At 49.1% G+C, this 14,655-nt stretch overlaps 5 non-coding genes across 5 annotated transcripts; all 5 read left to right on the forward strand.

Moving 5' to 3' along the window:
• Positions 1 to 516: 516 nt before the first annotated feature.
• Positions 517 to 588, forward strand: Trnae-cuc (transfer RNA glutamic acid (anticodon CUC)). The gene has a single exon. It is a non-coding gene; the product is annotated as a tRNA-Glu (tRNA).
• Positions 589 to 677: 89 nt separating this feature from the next.
• On the forward strand, positions 678 to 749 carry Trnae-uuc (transfer RNA glutamic acid (anticodon UUC)). The gene has a single exon. It is a non-coding gene; the product is annotated as a tRNA-Glu (tRNA).
• A 2,196-nt stretch (positions 750 to 2,945) lies between these two features.
• Positions 2,946 to 3,017, forward strand: Trnae-cuc (transfer RNA glutamic acid (anticodon CUC)). Its single transcript has one exon. It is a non-coding gene; the product is annotated as a tRNA-Glu (tRNA).
• A 164-nt stretch (positions 3,018 to 3,181) lies between these two features.
• On the forward strand, positions 3,182 to 3,253 carry Trnae-cuc (transfer RNA glutamic acid (anticodon CUC)). Its single transcript has one exon. It is a non-coding gene; the product is annotated as a tRNA-Glu (tRNA).
• A 90-nt stretch (positions 3,254 to 3,343) lies between these two features.
• Trnae-uuc (transfer RNA glutamic acid (anticodon UUC)) lies at positions 3,344 to 3,415 on the forward strand. Its single transcript has one exon. It is a non-coding gene; the product is annotated as a tRNA-Glu (tRNA).
• Positions 3,416 to 14,655: the final 11,240 nt, after the last annotated feature.

The following is a 14,655-nucleotide window of genomic DNA, read 5'->3' on the forward strand; positions in this document are numbered from 1 at the left end:
CTGTGGTCTAGTGGCTAGGGTACCTGGCATTCAACGAGGAGGCACGGGTCCGATTCCCGGCAGCGGAATTTCAGTTGTAATGGTCAGCAATGTGGAGTCTGAATCGAGCGATACGAGGTGGGACCTATCTGTTTTTGTATCTATACGTTTTTCAGGCATAGACTACTTTTTTCGTTTCAATCCCTTTTTTCAATCGAACAACTCCTGCCTAACGTGCCCGAGGGTGGTCTAGTGGCTTTCACCCAGGAGGCCCGGGTCTGATTCCCAGCATCGAGTTTCAGGTCTCATGGTGCAATGGTCTGCACTCTGGACTCTGAATTCAGCGATCCAAGTTCGACTCTCGGTGGGGCCTGTCTGTTTTTGTATCTAAACTGTTTCAGGCTTTGACTGCTTGTTTCATGTCATCCCTTGTTTCTATCGACCACCGCCTGCATAATGTGTCCGGTGTGGTCTAGTGGTTAGGATACCTGGCTTTCACCCGGGAGGCCCGGATCTGATTCCCAGCATCGAATTTAAGGTCCCATGGTGTAATGGTCTGCACTCTGGACTCTCAATCCAGCGATCCGAGTTCGACTCTCGGTGGGGCCTGTCTGCTTTTGTATCTAAACTGTTTCAGGCTTTGACTGCTTGTTTCATCTCATCTCTTTTTTTCTATCGACCACCGCCTGCCTAACGTGTCCGGTGTGGTCTAGTGGCTAGGATACCAGGCTTTCACCCAGGAGGCCTGGGTCCGATTCCCGGCATCGGAATTTGAGTTGTTATGGTCAGCATTCTGGACCCTAAATCCAACCATCCGAGGTCGCCTCCCAGTGGGACCTGTCTGTTTTTGTATCTATACCTGTTTCTGGCGTTGACTACCTTTTTTCATCTCAATCCCCTTTTTCTATCGAGCAACTCCTGCCTAAGGTGTCCGGTGTGGTCTAGTGACTAAGATACCTGGCTTTCACCCAGGAGGCCTGGGTCTGAGTCCCGGCATCGAGTTTCAGGTCCCATCGTGTAATGGTCTGTTTTTGTATCTATATGTTTTCAGGCGTAGACTACTTTTTTAGTTTCAATCCCTTTTTTCAATCGAACAACTCCTGCCTAAGGTGTCCGGTGTGGTCTAGTGGCTTGGATACCGGGCTTTCACCCAGGAGGCGCGGGTCTGAGTCCCGGCATCGTGTTTCAGGTCCCATGGTGTAATGGTCTGTTTTTGTATCCATACGTTTTCAGGCGGAGACTACTTTTTTCGTTTCAATCCCTTTTTTCAGTCGAACAACTCCTGCCTAAGGTGTCCGGTGTGGTCTAGTGACTAGGATACCTGGCTTTCACCCAGGAGGCCCGGGTCCGATTCGCTGCATCAGAATTTTAATTGTAATGGTCAGCACTGTGGACTCTGAATCCAGCGATCCGAGATCGCCTCTCAGTGGGACCTGTCTGTTTTTGTATTTATACCTGCTTCATGCATTGACTACTTTTTCATCTCAATCCCCTTTTTCTATCGAGCAACTCCTGCTTAACGTGTCCTGTGTGGTCTCGTGGCTAGGATACCTGGCTTTCACCCTTGAAGCCTGGGTCCGATTCGCGGCATCGGAATTTCAATTGTAATGGTCAGCACTGTGGACTCTGAATCCAGCGATCCGAGATCGCCTCTCAGTGGGACCTGTCTGTTTTTGTATCTATACCTGTTTCATGCATTGACTACTTTTTCATCTCAATCCCCTTTTTCTATCGAGCAACTCCTGCCTAAGTGTCCTGTGTGGTCGCGTGGCTAGGATACCTGGCTTTCACCCAGGAAGCCCGGGTCCGATTCGCGGCATAAGAATTTCAGTTGTAATGGTCAGCACTCTGGGACTCTGAATCCAACCATCCGAGATCGCCTCTCAGTGGGACCTGTCTGTTTTTGTATCTATACCTGTTTCAGGCATTGACTACTTTTTTCGTCTCAATCCCCTTTTTCTATCGAGCAACTCCTGCCTAACGTGTCCTGTGTGGTCTCGTGGCTAGGATACCTGGCTTTCACCCAGGAAGCCTGGGTCCGATTCGCGGCATCGGAATTTTAATTGTAATGGTCAACACTGTGGACTCTGAATCCAGCGATCCGAAATCGCCTCTGAGTGGGACCTGTCTGTTTTTGTATCTATACCTGTTTCAGGCATTGACTACTTTTTTCGTCTCAATCCCCTTTTTCTATCGAGCAACTCCTGCCTAACGTGTCCTGTGTGGTCTCGTGGCTAGGGTACCTGGCTTTCACCGAGGAGGCACGAGTACGATTCGCGGCATAAGAATTTCAGTTGTAATGGTCAGCACTCTGGGACTCTGAATCCAACCATCCGAGATCGCCTCTCGGTGGGACCTCTCTGTTTTTTCTCTATACCTGTTTCAGGCGTTGACAATTTTTTCATCTCAATCCCTTTTTTCTATCGATCAATTCTTGCATAACGTGTCCTCTGTGGTCTAGTGGCTAGGGTACCTGGCATTCAACGAGGAGGCACGGGTCCGATTCCCGGCAGCGGAATTTCAGTTGTAATGGTCAGCAATGTGGAGTCTGAATCGAGCGATACGAGGTGGGACCTATCTGTTTTTGTATCTATACGTTTTTCAGGCATAGACTACTTTTTTCGTTTCAATCCCTTTTTTCAATCGAACAACTCCTGCCTAACGTGCCCGAGGGTGGTCTAGTGGCTTTCACCCAGGAGGCCCGGGTCTGATTCCCAGCATCGAGTTTCAGGTCTCATGGTGCAATGGTCTGCACTCTGGACTCTGAATTCAGCGATCCAAGTTCGACTCTCGGTGGGGCCTGTCTGTTTTTGTATCTAAACTGTTTCAGGCTTTGACTGCTTGTTTCATGTCATCCCTTGTTTCTATCGACCACCGCCTGCATAATGTGTCCGGTGTGGTCTAGTGGTTAGGATACCTGACTTTCACCCGGGAGGCCCGGATCTGATTCCCAGCATCGAATTTAAGGTCCCATGGTGTAATGGTCTGCACTCTGGACTCTCAATCCAGCGATCCGAGTTCGACTCTCGGTGGGGCCTGTCTGTTTTTGTATCTAAACTGTTTCAGGCTTTGACTGCTTGTTTCATGTCATCCCTTGTTTCTATCGACCACCGCCTGCATAATGTGTCCGGTGTGGTCTAGTGGTTAGGATACCTGGCTTTCACCCGGGAGGCCCGGATCTGATTCCCAGCATCGAATTTAAGGTCCCATGGTGTAATGGTCTGCACTCTGGACTCTCAATCCAGCGATCCGAGTTCGACTCTCGGTGGGGCCTGTCTGCTTTTGTATCTAAACTGTTTTGAGGCTTTGACTGCTTGTTTCATCTCATCTCTTTTTTTCTATCGACCACCGCCTGCCTAACGTGTCCGGTGTGGTCTAGTGGCTAGGATACCAGGCTTTCACCCAGGAGGCCTGGGTCCGATTCCCGGCATCGGAATTTGAGTTGTTATGGTCAGCATTCTGGACCCTAAATCCAACCATCCGAGGTCGCCTCCCAGTGGGACCTGTCTGTTTTTGTATCTATACCTGTTTCTGGCGTTGACTACCTTTTTTCATCTCAATCCCCTTTTTCTATCGAGCAACTCCTGCCTAAGGTGTCCGGTGTGGTCTAGTGACTAAGATACCTGGCTTTCACCCAGGAGGCCTGGGTCTGAGTCCCGGCATCGAGTTTCAGGTCCCATCGTGTAATGGTCTGTTTTTGTATCTATATGTTTTCAGGCGTAGACTACTTTTTTAGTTTCAATCCCTTTTTTCAATCGAACAACTCCTGCCTAAGGTGTCCGGTGTGGTCTAGTGGCTTGGATACCGGGCTTTCACCCAGGAGGCGCGGGTCTGAGTCCCGGCATCGTGTTTCAGGTCCCATGGTGTAATGGTCTGTTTTTGTATCCATACGTTTTCAGGCGTAGACTACTTTTTTCGTTTCAATCCCTTTTTTCAGTCGAACAACTCCTGCCTAAGGTGTCCGGTGTGGTCTAGTGACGAGGATACCTGGCTTTCACCCAGGAGGCCCGGGTCCGATTCGCGGCATCAGAATTTTAATTGTAATGGTCAGCACTGTGGACTCTGAATCCAGCGATCCGAGATCGCCTCTCAGTGGGACCTGTCTGTTTTTGTATTTATACCTGCTTCATGCATTGACTACTTTTTCATCTCAATCCCCTTTTTCTATCGAGCAACTCCTGCTTAACGTGTCCTGTGTGGTCTCGTGGCTAGGATACCTGGCTTTCACCCTTGAAGCCTGGGTCCGATTCGCGGCATCAGAATTTTAATTGTAATGGTCAGCACTCTGGGACTCTGAATCCAACCATCCGAGATCGCCTCTCAGTGGGACCTGTCTGTTTTTGTATCTATACCTGTTTCAGGCATTGACTACTTTTTTCGTCTCAATCCCCTTTTTCTATCGAGCAACTCCTGCCTAACGTGTCCTGTGTGGTCTCGTGGCTAGGATACCTGGCTTTCACCGAGGAGGCCCGAGTCCGATTCGCGGCATAAGAATTTCAGTTGTAATGGTCAGCACTCTGGGACTCTGAATCCAACCATCCGAGATCGCCTCTCAGTGGGACCTGTCTGTTTTTGTATCTATACCTGTTTCAGGCATTGACTACCTTTTTCGTCTCAATCCCCTTTTTCTATCGAGCAACTCCTGCCTAACGTGTCCTGTGTGGTCTCGTGGCTAGGATACCTGGCTTTCACCCAGGAAGCCTGGGTCCGATTCGCGGCATCGGAATTTTAATTGTAATGGTCAACACTGTGGACTCTGAATCCAGCGATCCGAAATCGCCTCTCAGTGGGACCTGTCTGTTTTTGTATATATACCTGTTTCAGGCATTGACTACTTTTTTCGTCTCAATCCCCTTTTTCTATCGAGCAACTCCTGCCTAACGTGTCCTGTGTGGTCTCGTGGCTAGGGTACCTGGCTTTCACCGAGGAGGCCCGAGACCGATTCGCGGCATAAGAATTTCAGTTGTAATGGTCAGCACTCTGGGACTCTGAATCCAACCATCCGAGATCGCCTCTCAGTGGGACCTGTCTGTTTTTGTATCTATACCTGTTTCAGGCATTGACTACTTTTTTCGTCTCAATCCCCTTTTTCTATCGAGCAACTCCTGCCTAACGTGTCCTGTGTGGTCTCGTGGCTAGGATACCTGGCTTTCACCCAGGAAGCCTGGGTCCGATTCCCAGCATCGGAATTTCAGTTCTAATGGTCAGCACTGTGGGACTCTGAATCCAACCATCCGAGATCGCCTCTCAGTGGGACCTGTCTGTTTTTGTATCTATACCTGTTTCAGGCATTGACTACTTTTTTCATCTCAATCCCCCTTTTCTATCGAGCAACTCCTGCCTAACGTGTCCTGTTTGGTCTCGTGGCTAGGATACCTGGCTTTCACCCAGGAGGCCCGAGTCCGATTCCCGGCACCGGAATTTCAGTTGTAATGGTCAGCACTCTGGGACTCTGAATCCAGCGATCCCAGATCGCCTCTCAGTGGGACCTGTCTGTTTTTGTATCTATACCTGTTTCAGGCATTGACTACTTTTTTCGTCTCAATCCCCCTTTTCTATGGAGCAACTCCTGCCTAACGTGTCGGGTGGCTAGGATACTTGGCTTTCACCCAGGAGGCCGAGGTCCGATTCCCGGCATCGGAATTTCAATTCTAATGGTCAGTACTCTGGGACTCTGAATCCAGCGGTCCGAGTTCGACTCTCGGTGGGACCTGTCTGTTTTTGTATCTATACCTGTTTCAGGCATTGACTACTTTTTTCATCTCAATCCCCCTTTTCTATGGAGCAACTCCTGCCTAACGTGTCCGGTGGCTAGGATACTTGGCTTTCACCCAGGAGGCCGAGGTCCGATTCCCGGCATCGGAATTTCAATTCTAATGGTCAGTACTCTGGGACTCTGAATCCAGCGGTCCGAGTTCGACTCTCGGTGGGACCTGTCTGTTTTTGTATCTATACCTGTTTCAGGCATTGACTACTTTTTTCATCTCAATCCCCCTTTTCTATGGAGCAACTCCTGCCTAACGTGTCCGGTGGCTAGGATACTTGGCTTTCACCCAGGAGGCCGAGGTCCGATTCCCGGCATCGGAATTTGAATTCTAATGGTCAGTACTCTGGGACTCTGAATCCAGCGGTCCGAGTTCGACTCTCGGTGGGACCTGTCTGTTTTTGTATCTATACCTGTTTCAGGCATTGACTACTTTTTTCATCTCAATCCCCCTTTTCTATGGAGCAACTCCTGCCTAACGTGTCCGGTGGCTAGGATACTTGGCTTTCACCCAGGAGGCCGAGGTCCGATTCCCGGCATCGGAATTTCAATTCTAATGGTCAGTACTCTGGGACTCTGAATCCAGCGGTCCGAGTTCGACTCTCGGTGGGACCTGTCTGTTTTTGTATCTATACCTGTTTCAGGCATTGACTACTTTTTTCGTCTCAATCCCCCTTTTCTATGGAGCAACTCCTGCCTAACGTGTCCGGTGGCTAGGATACTTGGCTTTCACCCAGGAGGCCGAGGTCCGATTCCCGGCATCGGAATTTGAATTCTAATGGTCAGTACTCTGGGACTCTGAATCCAGCGGTCCGAGTTCGACTCTCGGTGGGACCTGTCTGTTTTTGTATCTATACCTCTTTCAGGCATTGACTACTTTTTTCATCTCAATCCCCCTTTTCTATGGAGCAACTCCTGCCTAACGTGTCCGGTGGCTAGGATACTTGGCTTTCACCCAGGAGGCCGAGGTCCGATTCCCGGCATCGGAATTTCAATTCTAATGGTCAGAACTCTGGGACTCTGAATCCAGCGGTCCGAGTTCGACTCTCGGTGGGACCTGTCTGTTTTTGTATCTATACCAGTTTCAGGCATTGACTACTTTTTTCATCTCAATCCCCCTTTTCTATGGAGCAACTCCTGCCTAACGTATCCGGTGGCTAGGATACTTGGCTTTCACCCAGGAGGCCGAGGTCCGATTCCCGGCATCGGAATTTCAATTCTAATGGTCAGTACTCTGGGACTCTGAATCCAGCGGTCCGAGTTCGACTCTCGCTGGGACCTGTCTGTTTTGTATCTATACCTGTTTCAGGCATTGACTACTTTTTTCATCTCAATCCCCCTTTTCTATGGAGCAACTCCTGCCTAACGTGTCCGGTGGCTAGGATACTTGGCTTTCACCCAGGAGCCGAGGTCCGATTCCCGGCATCGGAATTTCAGTTCTAATGGTCAGAACTCTGGGACTCTGAATCCAGCGGTCCGAGATCGCCTCTCAGTGGGACCTGTCTGTTTTTGTATCTATACCTGTTTCAGGCATTGACTACTTTTTTCATCTCAATCCCCCTTTTCTATGGAGCAACTCCTGCCTAACGTGTCCGGTGGCTAGGATACTTGGCTTTCACCCAGGAGGCCGAGGTCCGATTCCCGGCATCGGAATTTCAGTTCTAATGGTCAGAACTCTGGGACTCTGAATCCAGCGGTCCGAGATCGCCTCTCAGTGGGACCTGTCTGTTTTTGTATCTATACCTGTTTCAGGCATTGACTACTTTTTTCATCTCAATCCCCCTTTTCTATGGAGCAACTCCTGCCTAACGTGTCCGGTGGCTAGGATACTTGGCTTTCACCCAGGAGGCCGAGGTCCGATTCCCGGCATCGGAATTTCAGTTCTAATGGTCAGAACTCTGGGACTCTGAATCCAGCGGTCCGAGATCGCCTCTCAGTGGGACCTGTCTGTTTTTGTATCTATACCTGTTTCAGGCATTGACTACTTTTTTCATCTCAATCCCCCTTTTCTATGGAGCAACTCCTGCCTAACGTGTCCGGTGGCTAGGATACTTGGCTTTCACCCAGGAGGCCGAGGTCCGATTCCCGGCATCGGAATTTCAGTTCTAATGGTCAGAACTCTGGGACTCTGAATCCAGCGGTCCGAGATCGCCTCTCAGTGGGACCTGTCTGTTTTTGTATCTATACCTGTTTCAGGCATTGACTACTTTTTTCATCTCAATCCCCCTTTTCTATGGAGCAACTCCTGCCTAACGTGTCCGGTGGCTAGGATACTTGGCTTTCACCCAGGAGGCCGAGGTCCGATTCCCGGCATCGGAATTTCAGTTCTAATGGTCAGAACTCTGGGACTCTGAATCCAGCGGTCCGAGATCGCCTCTCAGTGGGACCTGTCTGTTTTTGTATCTATACCTGTTTCAGGCATTGACTACTTTTTTCATCTCAATCCCCCTTTTCTATGGAGCAACTCCTGCCTAACGTGTCCGGTGGCTAGGATACTTGGCTTTCACCCAGGAGGCCGAGGTCCGATTCCCGGCATCGGAATTTCAGTTCTAATGGTCAGAACTCTGGGACTCTGAATCCAGCGGTCCGAGATCGCCTCTCAGTGGGACCTGTCTGTTTTTGTATCTATACCTGTTTCAGGCATTGACTACTTTTTTCATCTCAATCCCCCTTTTCTATGGAGCAACTCCTGCCTAACGTGTCCGGTGGCTAGGATACTTGGCTTTCACCCAGGAGGCCGAGGTCCGATTCCCGGCATCGGAATTTCAGTTCTAATGGTCAGAACTCTGGGACTCTGAATCCAGCGGTCCGAGTTCGACTCTCGGTGGGACCTGTCTGTTTTTGTACCTATACCTGTGTCCGGCATTGACTACTTTTTTCATATCAATCCCCTTTTTCTATCGAGCAACTCCTGCCTAACGTGTCCTGTTTGGTCTCGTGGCTAGGATACCTGGCTTTCACCCAGGAGGCCCGAGTCCGATTCCCGGCACCGGAATTTCAGTTGTAATGGTCAGCACTCTGGGACTCTGAATCCAGCGATCCCAGATCGCCTCTCAGTGGGACCTGTCTGTTTTTGTATCTATACTTGTTTCAGGCATTGACTACTTTTTTCATCTCAATCTCCTTTTTCTATCGAGCAACTCGTGCCTAACGTGTCCGATGGCTAGGATACTTGACTTTCACCCAGGAGGCCGAGGTCCGATTCCCGGCATCGGAATTTCAGTTCTAATGGTCAGCACTCTGGGACTCTGAATCCAGCGATCCGAGATCGCCTCTCAGTGGGACCTGTCTGTTTTTGTATCTATACTTGTTTCAGGCATTGACTACTTTTTTCATCTCAATCTCCTTTTTCTATCGAGCAACTCGTGCCTAACGTGTCCGATGGCAGGATACTTGACTTTCACCCAGGAGGCCGAGGTCCGATTCCCGGCATCGGAATTTCAGTTCTAATGGTCAGCACTCTGGGACTCTGAATCCAGCGATCCGAGATCGCCTCTCAGTGGGACCTGTCTGTTTTTGTATCTATACCTGTTTCAGGCATTGACTACTTTTTTCATCTCAATGCCCTTTTTCTATCGAGCAACTCATGCCTAACGTGTCCGATGGCTAGGATACTTGGCTTTCACCCAGGAGGCCCAGGTCAGATTCCCGGCATCGGAATTTCAGTTCTAATGGTCAGCACTCTGGGACTCTGAATCCAGCGATCCGAGATCGCCTCTCAGTGGGACCTGTCTGCTTTTGTATCTATACCTGTTCCAGGCATTGACTACTTTTTTCATCTCAATCCCCTTTTTCTATCCATAAATAAACGAATGCCATTCCTGTATACAGTATCCGGCTCCAACAAGATGTAGAGCACTATACTTTTACTCGGAGCTACAATCTACCCCCGCTACAGTCCCCGCAAATGCTCCCTCCTTGGCGAACACCCGTGGCACATGACACTTCGTTAACCAAATTTAACAAACAAGAAAGACCTGCTGTGGAAATACAGCAAGAATTCGAGATCCTCAAGGAAGGCTTCGGTGAACACACTGATATTTACACGGATGCCTCAAAAACTAGTACAGGAGTATCGTGCGCCATGATTTCAGGAACATGTATAAAATCGCATTCTTTGAGCAGTGTTCTGACAATTTTCAGCGCAGAAATGTATGCGATTATTGTTGCATTAAATCATATTGTAGAAACACGGAAAACGTCGTCCGTTATATACACAGACTCACTAAGTTCCATTCATGCCATTTGTAACACCAGACCACACAAAAATCTTTTAGTCAGACGTGCGCAGCACATAGCAAATGTCATACATGAGAAGGGGTACAGTTTGAAACTTTGTTGGGTACCCAGCCATGTCGGTATAAGTGGCAACGAGAGGGCTGACCGTGCAGCTTTTGCTGCCCATGGTCATGACACCACTCCTTTTGAAATCCCTCTCCCTGATCTACTGCTGGATTTGAAAAGGGTCATCAGCAGGAAGTGGCAAGCTTTCTGGTCTGGACAAACTGATAACAAATTGCACACAGTTAAACCTCAAATTGGAGCCCCATTTCAAATATTTAAAAACCGGCTACACGAGATTTTGTCAAGTCGGTTAAAATTGGGTCACACACATTTGACCCATGGGTACCTTTTGCGAGGAGAGGAAGCACCTGAGTGTGCACACTGTGGCACAGACCTTTCCATTTTGCATATACTCACTAGTTGCCCTTCTTTTATGACACATCGCCAACGTCATTTCCATATCTTCTACAAGTACTGTATCCCCCTTCACCCCGCATTATTACTAGGCGATGAATCCTCTCATCCCTTTTGAAGACGTTTTCCTATTTTTAAGAGATATAGGCATCGTGAATAAATTGTAATATCTTAGTTATGTCATTTTATATGGTGATTTACACACCTATCGAACCAACACCTTTCGATTCCTTTTGATTTTAAACAAATTCAGTCTATTTTTAAGTTAAATTTGTTTTAAACAGCAGCAGAGTTTTGGCGCATTATGATCCTAGTTGTCGCTGCGCCACAAAACTCCCAATCATCATCACCATCAACCTTTTTCTATCGAGCGACTCGTGCCTAACGTGTCCGATGGCTACGATACTTGGCTTTCACCCAGGAGGCCGAGGTCCGATTCCCGGCATCGGAATTTCACTTCTAATGGTCAGCACTCTGGGACTCTGAATCCAGCGATCCGAGATCGCCTCTCAGTGGGACCTGTCTGCTTTTGTATCTATACCTGTTTCAGGCATTGACTACTTTTTTCGTCTCAATCCCCTTTTTCTATCGAGCAACTCCTGCCTAACGTGTCCTGTGTGGTCTCGTGGCTAGGATACCTGGCTTTCACCCAGGAAGCCTGGGTCCGATTCGCGGCATCGGAATTTTAATTGTAATGGTCAACACTGTGGACTCTGAATCCAGCGATCCGAGATCGCCTCTCAGTGGGACCTGTCCGCTTTTGTATCTATACCTGTTTCAGGCATTGGCTACTTTTTTCATCTCAATCCCCTTTTTTTATCGAGCGACTCGTGCCTAACGTGTCCGATGGCTACGATACTTGGCTTTCACCCAGGAGGCCGAGGTCCGATTCCCGGCATCGGAATTTCACTTCTAATGGTCAGCACTCTGGGACTCTGAATCCAGCGATCCGAGATCGCCTCTCAGTGGGACCTGCCTGCTTTTGTATCTATACCTGTTTCAGGCATTGACTACTTTTTTCGTCTCAATCCCCTTTTTCTATCGAGCAACTCCTGCCTAACGTGTCCTGTGTGGTCTCGTGGCTAGGATACCTGGCTTTCACCCAGGAAGCCTGGGTCCGATTCGCGGCATCGGAATTTTAATTGTAATGGTCAACACTGTGGACTCTGAATCCAGCGATCCGAGATCGCCTCTCAGTGGGACCTGTCCGCTTTTGTATCTATACCTGTTTCAGGCATTGGCTACTTTTTTCATCTCAATCCCCTTTTTTTATCGAGCGACTCGTGCCTAACGTGTCCGATGGCTACGATACTTGGCTTTCACCCAGGAGGCCGAGGTCCGATTCCCGGCATCGGAATTTCACTTCTAATGGTCAGCACTCTGGGACTCTGAATCCAGCGATTCGAGATCGCCTCTCAGTGGGACCTGTCTGTTTTTGTATCTATACTTGTTTCAGGCATTGACTACTTTTTTCATCTCAATCTCCTTTTTCTATCCCCGGCGTCGGGAACTTGGCGCCCCCATCGCCCGGCAGCAGCCGCAGTAGCCCCCTCCTGCACTCACGGTTGGGTCGCCGCAGGAGGGAGACCCCCACGTATAGCTGTGCGTGGCTTTCCCGTGTCTGGGGAAAGGGGGATCCTGGCGGTTGAGTGGACCTGGAGGTTGTTTAGGACCCTTCGGGGCCCCTCCGGGAAAGCAACACACCGCTTTGGCCCCTGCTTCCCATAGTCGGGTGGTCCTGGAAGACCCGGCCAGGATTATTCAGCTAGTCGTCATCTCCCTTTTCATTACTTTCTCTTCCTTGGTCTCCTTCTTTCTCTCCTTTTCCTCTTTTCACCTTCTTTGGCGGCAAGGGTCAACCTTGGGCAGTCTTTCACTCTCCAGAAGCTGCACTAGGGTATAGTGCAGAGGCAAGTGTTAGCGTGTGGGACACGTTCCCTCGTTGGGCTCGATGGTGGGCGACACACCTGCTGCACCGAACCACATCTTCTTTTGTATGGATACTTCACGTTCAAAAAACCATGATCAGCGCCATAAGCGGCGCTGCACCGAAGCACCAGTAAGCTCATTCAGCCTGTCTCCAGAACCATGGTTTCCAAAATTTCTGGTACTCCATGCTGAAGATGAGACAAAGCCACTCACTAAGATATCACCTTTTGTCATTGCCAGAGAAATAGAGAAATTAATCGGAAGGACCTACAATGCAAAGAAACTGTCATCTGGGGACCTTCAAGTCGAGGTTCAAACCAGAGAGCAAAGCTCGGCCCTCCAAGCGGTCAAGAAAATTGGGGACATATCGGTGTCTATCGCAAAACACAGAAACCTCAATATTGTTAGAGGCGTGATCTCCGAAAGTGAGCTTCTCGAGTGCACCGATTCCGAGATTGAGGAAGGCCTGCGGGAAGAGGGTGTCGTGGCAGCAAAGCGAATAGTGATGCGTCGGGACGGTAAAGAAATTGCAACGAAGCACATTGTTCTATCCTTTCAACTACACAAGCTTCCTGCAACCATCAAGGCTGGTTACCTCAACTGTCACGTGCGACCCTATGTCCCTAATCCGCGGCGTTGTTTCAAATGTCAGCGCTTCGGGCATGGGCCTCAGGTCTGCCGTGGACAGGAAACATGTCCCAAATGCTCTGGTAGAGACCACACAGCAGAATCCTGCCGAAATGAAGCGCGATGTGCAAATTGTAAAGGTGACCATCCTGTCTACTCCAGGTCATGCCCCCGATGGAAAGATGAAAAAGAAATCCTTAGAATCAAGGCAGAACAAAATATCTCTTACAAAGATGCAAAGGCGCAAGCAGAGTTCAGGAAAAAGGGCACTTTCTCCGAAGTGGTGCGCAGGGGAGTGGCACCACAGAGGAGGTCTGTGGAGACCCAAACTGCTGGGCCTCCACCCCACACTCCCCCTCAGAGGGAGGGAGATACGGAAGTGTCTCCTTCTCCTTCTGGTCTCATTACTTCCTCTATGCCTGCAGCGGCCTCAGCTGAGGTTGCTTGCACGGCATCCGTCTGGGATGGATTGCTCAAAGATCCATCCCAGATACCTGTTGTTAACATGGAGCTCGACGACGAAGACCGTGCTTCACAAAAGTCGTCTTCGAGTCTCCCAGGCACTTTCTCGCAATCAAAAGAGAAACGCGAGAGATCGAGTGGTAGAGGCAGAGGCAACAGACCCACGGACCAGCAAAAACAGCCCCCACCAAGGGTGCTGCCTCCTTAAATGCACATAATGGTCAAAGTCTCTTTGTTTTTCTTAACCACAATCCTTTTCATGGGACAGGTCCTTCTACAATGAAACTGTCGAGGCCTCTTCACCAACATAGACGACATACATGACCTTCTTGAAAAGTACAAAGCTGTCTGTTTCTGTTTGCAAGAGACATACCTGAACAAACAGAGTATAAACCCATTTCGAAGATATAATGTTTTTGAAAGGATCCTACGGACACCTCACATTCATCTGGAGGTGTGGCTCTGATTACTCCGCAGTCCATTCCTTCAAATTCCGTTCCAGTTGTTACAGACCTTGAGGCTGTAGCTGCACAAATATGCCTCGACAGGGTCATTACAGTGTGTTCATTGTACCTGCCCCCTTCAGTAGTAATCCACCAAAGGGACTTTGAGCATCTTTGTGACCAGCTGCCTCAACCTTTCCTTATTCTTGGGGACTTGAATGCTCACAGCCCCCTGTGGGGCAGCAGAAGGTTAGACGTCAGAGGGAAAATGCTGGAAAGCGTTTTGATGTCAAGGTCAATTTGCTTGCTCAACACGGGACAAGCTACTTACGTTAATGCAGCGACACAAAGCTTTTCTTCTCTAGATATCTCGCTGTGCAGTCCCTCGCTGTTTAGCTGTTTGGACTGGGCAGTAGAACAAAATCCACGAGGGAGTGACCACTTTCCTGTTATCGTTAAATTGTGTGGTTCTACAAATACACTCACAACACGACCACCCCGATGGAAACTAGCTCAGGCTGACTGGAGCTTATTCCAAAGGGAAGTCAAACTCCAGTCCTGTTCTTTCGAACACATGTCAGTTGAAGAGGCAAACACTTTAGTTACAAGCACAATCATAGATGCCGCCAAACAATTTATTCCACAGACATTGGGTCGGCTCCCCAAGCGTCCGAAACCTTGGTGGACTGACGATTGCGCAAAGACTAGAAAGGAACAGAATCGTGCCTGGGGAACCTTTCGTAGATACCCCAC

This window comes from Ornithodoros turicata, chromosome 1, assembly GCF_037126465.1.
Source record: "Ornithodoros turicata isolate Travis chromosome 1, ASM3712646v1, whole genome shotgun sequence".
Classification (NCBI taxonomy): Eukaryota; Metazoa; Arthropoda; class Arachnida; order Ixodida; family Argasidae; genus Ornithodoros; species Ornithodoros turicata.